The sequence below is a fragment of the Meleagris gallopavo genome, chromosome Z (assembly GCF_000146605.3).
Source record: "Meleagris gallopavo isolate NT-WF06-2002-E0010 breed Aviagen turkey brand Nicholas breeding stock chromosome Z, Turkey_5.1, whole genome shotgun sequence".
NCBI classification, from domain to species: Eukaryota; Metazoa; Chordata; class Aves; order Galliformes; family Phasianidae; genus Meleagris; species Meleagris gallopavo.
Window position 1 is genome coordinate 42,330,094 of NC_015041.2, and position 4,887 is coordinate 42,334,980.

Here is a 4,887-nt window from a genome sequence, read left to right on the forward strand (position 1 = left end):
AAAAAAAAGGAAAAAGCCGTGATATTCTTGTTTGGCATCCACTCAGTGCTTTGACAAGGAAAACACGTTTCTGTCATTAAGCAGTAGATTAAGAACACTAGGAGTTACGAAGTATGAAGTCTGGGTTAGTGAAAAGGTCAATACCAAAATCTTCAGTTGTTTATTCTCTTTAATTAAAGATGTGGAAATAATTTTATTAGGGAGCACAAATTGTAGTAACATATGCAAGAGAACAGAAGTAGGAACGAGATGAAGTTTTAAATTGAAAATAGCAGCTAATTCCAGATTCCAATAATCTTTTTCTCCCAGAATTTTAACAGATGTTTTGCCATCATCTACTTTGAATTTGTACTCAAAATATAAACATTTCTGTAACAACCGAAACACCTTTGAAATCCATAAACCCATATTTGATCAACAAGTCAGTGTTTGTACATTTTCTTATTCAATTTTGTAAGTACTGAGTAAATACATCTGAATGTATAGTGATGGGAGGAAGACATCAGCACAAAACCTTCAGTTGAATAGCTACAGTTCTGCCAACGTGAGATTACAAACAACTAATAACTATGCTTCTGCCTCCCCTCTGTCTTTACTATAGCATACTTTATAGATCAGATTACCAAATATTTATCAATATTACCAAGTGTTAATCAATATTTTCCATCACATTCAACAGGATGCTGATTTAAATGTGAAGTCTTCCTTCTCATACAACAAATACAACAACTGACATAACAGAAAATTTGGTATTTCTACCTTATAAGAAGCCAGACTATATTTTTCATTACACTCTGTTGTTAGAAAAATATTTTACAGCCTCTTGAAAAGTACGGAACTTCAGGAAAGGTAAGTTGCTGCTGTATTTGCCTTTGGTATCTCTCCTCAATGGCTTCCTATAGTTTTTGTTGTTGTTGTTGTTGTTGTTTTTCCGAATTCACTGCAGAATTCATTAGTGTCATTTGCGATTAGCTCAAAGTACTTTTATCTGTACAATACCTAAATATTTTTAGGGGAGCAGTGGGATCCAGTGCAAACTAGTTCCATTACAAAATACCAGTGAAAAATCTAATGTAGCATGTCAAGTATATCTTCTACTAAAAATTCTGTTTCAGGAGAAATTGCGCTCTAATAACTTCCTAAATCACTCTCACAGGCAGTAGTGAGAAAGAGTCATCAAAAACCTGCAGGCAGAACTTGCAGATGAAAAATACTTTCATAGAAAAAAACTAACACATTGAGAAAGAGTTTCACTTTCTGGTCCCCCAGCAAGATATTAGGTAGACTTTGAGATATGTTTATTCTACCCTTCTGAATAAAAATGTGAAAACCATATGGATTAGTCATGATAAACTTTTTCTAGCCACGTAACAACAGCTATATTGTAACAGAAGCAACACCGTTTTACTGGCTTCTTAAATAGTTAAAAATTCCTGTAATTACCGACAAAACACATAATGCATTTCTCAACATATCAATATAATATTAATAAGCCAAGTCAGTAACAACATCAAAAATAAAAACAATTGACAAAGATGGTTTTCCTGCTGTTACCAAAGGAGAAGCAGCAGCCACGAATCTGTGGAAATCACAAGAAATTTTGCAGCAGCTAATAGTTATTCCAATATGACAGGTTGATAACAGGGACTGTGAAGTCACAACTAAAGTCCATACAGTACATCAAGCATCAGGGTCTCACTCTTCGCTCTATGATCTCAACTAGAAAACAAAACTATTTGGTTGATCTGCAGTTTGCTATTCAGGTGAATTTGTGAAGGAGATCTTTATGCATTTTAAGTACTCCCTACTCAAGAATCAGGAATCTGAGATCAAATGCAAACACCAGTGCCACAAAAGCAGTTTAATTCTACTCGCAGTTCCACATTGAGCAATGTCATCAATTATAAAGAAAAAGAAGCTGAATGACTAAAGTGGCTTCTGAGCAGTAGGGGAAGAGAAACAAAGCCCATTTTCTGTGCTTGTAGAGTACTGAGTGTCCATTTTTGCAGATCTAATTCTTTCCTAAATCTATAGATGGGAAAGAGATATTCATCAAAACAAGCTATACCTCCTCAAACAGAACAATTCATTTCCATTCAAGGAGAGGAAAAAAAAAAATCTGTATTTTCTTTTAACTCAGGTACAAGCTGTTTGCTCAAAAGCTAGAACTTCAACATGTAGATGAGGGTACAATCGAAAGATTAGGCATGTAGAATCTTTATAACCAATATTTTTCTGAGATGTAATTTAAAAAGGGCAGGCTTTCAATTAGGTGGCTCTCTCATTCCTTGCTTTATTGCAATTAAGTTCCAGGGCAACGATAAATCCAACAGCTACTAGTCCTAAGTTCTTGATCAAGTATTTCTTTAAAATGCACATAAAGCCATAACAGTATTAAAATCAAAAGCAATCCCATCTGAATATTTGAAATGTTTCATCAATTTAATTGCAATTCTAGTATTGATTAAAGATCACTACTGTAAATCCAGCCTCTAAATTTAATGTATCAAATACTACTTTATTCAGCTCCATGTAGTGTAGATCTCCTATATTTTTTTCACTCAAGAAACAAACCAGAAATGAGAGATATGACTGTGCTACAGACCTTTGCCTTGGAAAGCTTGTGACATATAGATTTTCTAATTAATCCTGTATTTCTCCCGTCTCTTCTTCATAAAGATCTACAAAACTTCTGTTACACAGGCCCAATCGGAAAAGTTTGTTTTCTACAATATTTCAACATTTTCTTTAAATATGAGTTATACTGCTAGCGTTTTCTAGAAAACCAGTATTTCCTAAAGTTTAATGGGGTTATTTGAAACTACACTATTGAAGTGGAAATTCCTATGCTCTTTTTAGTGTCACAAATGCAAAGAAGCCAGGCTCTGAACACAAAGACAATGAGTCAGTTTCACTTTCTCCTTGGACAGTGCCTACCAACCTGTTGCATTTCCATGCTATCTACACTTGCCAATTATCTACTGAAAACTAAGTTTTTGAGACCATACTTGATATACCTCAACTTGATCATACCTTCACAAAATATCTGCCACTCATCTTTTATTGATTCCATGTAACATGATGAATGAACCATTTCTAACACAAGGTCTATTTTAGATTGTTACACAAAAGTGGCATCTTGGAATCTCCCAGCTAAGTTGAAACTTAAAAAAAAAAAAAAGCTCAAACTGCATTCCAAACTGACTCTCTCTATATTATCCTCATAGCCTGCACATTTCAAGTATTTGTTAAACCATTTGCCACTCGTACATACGCTTGTTGCAACAAATTGAGTCACATAATCAAGATTTTTCTTTATGTAACAGGGACCTAAATACATGTGAGCTTTTCCTTACTAATGATAAACACTCAGTAACTGAAAATTTTATCTGTACTCTATCATAACTATTGCTCTCTCATCATCTTTCACCTTTTTAGTTTCAAATAAAAGTACTTTTTTCCTATCATCATTTCTAGTTCTAAACTAGATTGTTCTAGTCTAGTTCTAAAACATGACAGTTGTGATATAATTTTTTAAGGTTATAAATCACATTTCTGATGACAGTAGCTCACTTTAAATCGTCAGCATCTAGACTAAAACTTTAAAGTAATCCTGCTATTCTTAAAGCTGCCATACTCAGCAATTTGCTATAATTTTGAACACCTTCATAGACTTCTCTTGTACTCACAGATGTTATAAAAGGCCTGAAGGCAGTAAACAGGACCACAGAATACAGTCTTCCTGAATAAAAAACTTTAGCAGTTCCATCTTACAGTTTATTTAGTTTCAAAACAGTAAATGGATATGTAAAACTTTGAAATTCAATTAACATTATCAAAACAACTCATTTTTTTCTAAACTCGAGTGCATCTGAATATTTTTATTCTTTAAACAGGACACACAAGACACAGGACATAGACTCATTTAAAGCATTTACACTAGGATACCTAGGCCACAGATTGCCAAGTACTGTGAGGACATACCATGGAAAAATATCTCACTGTATTGCAGTTACAGAATATTTAACTGTGTTATCCCCACTATCCCTTAAGTCTTCCACTGGAAGGATCAAACCATCTTGAACTCACAAAAATTACAGTGAACCACATGTTACATAACTACTAGCTAGATTTTGTACTGAAAGCCCTTTCACAGTGGAATATTCAAAATGATTATAGAAGTAGGGCAATTGGAACAATCTTAATTATAGTGTTACATAAACTTACAGTCAGAAATCAGGAAACCTCTCTTTCTCCATCCTGCTTTCAGCAGTTATTCGGCACATACTTAACAGAATTTTCCAAATGTGGACTTGGATTCCACTTCCCTTAAGATAAACTCTCAAACAATGTTCCACATTTTCTATAGTATAAGCTTAAATACTATAAAAAAAACCTTATGAAATATGGTTTTGGCCCATGTTAAAGTGGTTAGAACTACAGAAGCACAAAAATAAAGAACAATAAAGATATCTGATAAATACACACAGTACTACCTCTATGACTGTTGCTTTTTCTGTTTTGTAAATATGCTTCAGAAAGTTTAAAAGAATTTCTGTAACTAGGACCACAAACCATTATTCTGATACTGAAGGAGCTAAATAACCCACTCACACCCAAAAATCACTTATATACTTCAACTTGCATAATACTGATACTTCAGAGCTGTACCAGTGAATGTCCAGTGATACTGACAGTACTGTCCTGACCAAATACAGATCCTTAGATGCATCAAATTACTTGAGAATTCTGACCTGTATTTAAGAAAATGAAGTAAAAAAGGTAAATAGTGGTAGGGAAAAAAACTTTCATTCAAAAAGAGAACAACTATCAGAAAGTTGATGCAACTCAAGATTATTTTTATGGTTTCTCCTATCAACCTAAAAC

General features: G+C 33.7%; 1 protein-coding gene across 1 annotated transcript in view; it reads right to left on the reverse strand.

The window, feature by feature from the left end:
* The window catches only part of MAN2A1 (mannosidase alpha class 2A member 1), a 66,373-nt gene that overhangs the window by 32,691 nt on the left and 28,795 nt on the right, over positions 1–4,887 (reverse strand). The gene's annotated exons all lie outside the window — the stretch shown is intronic.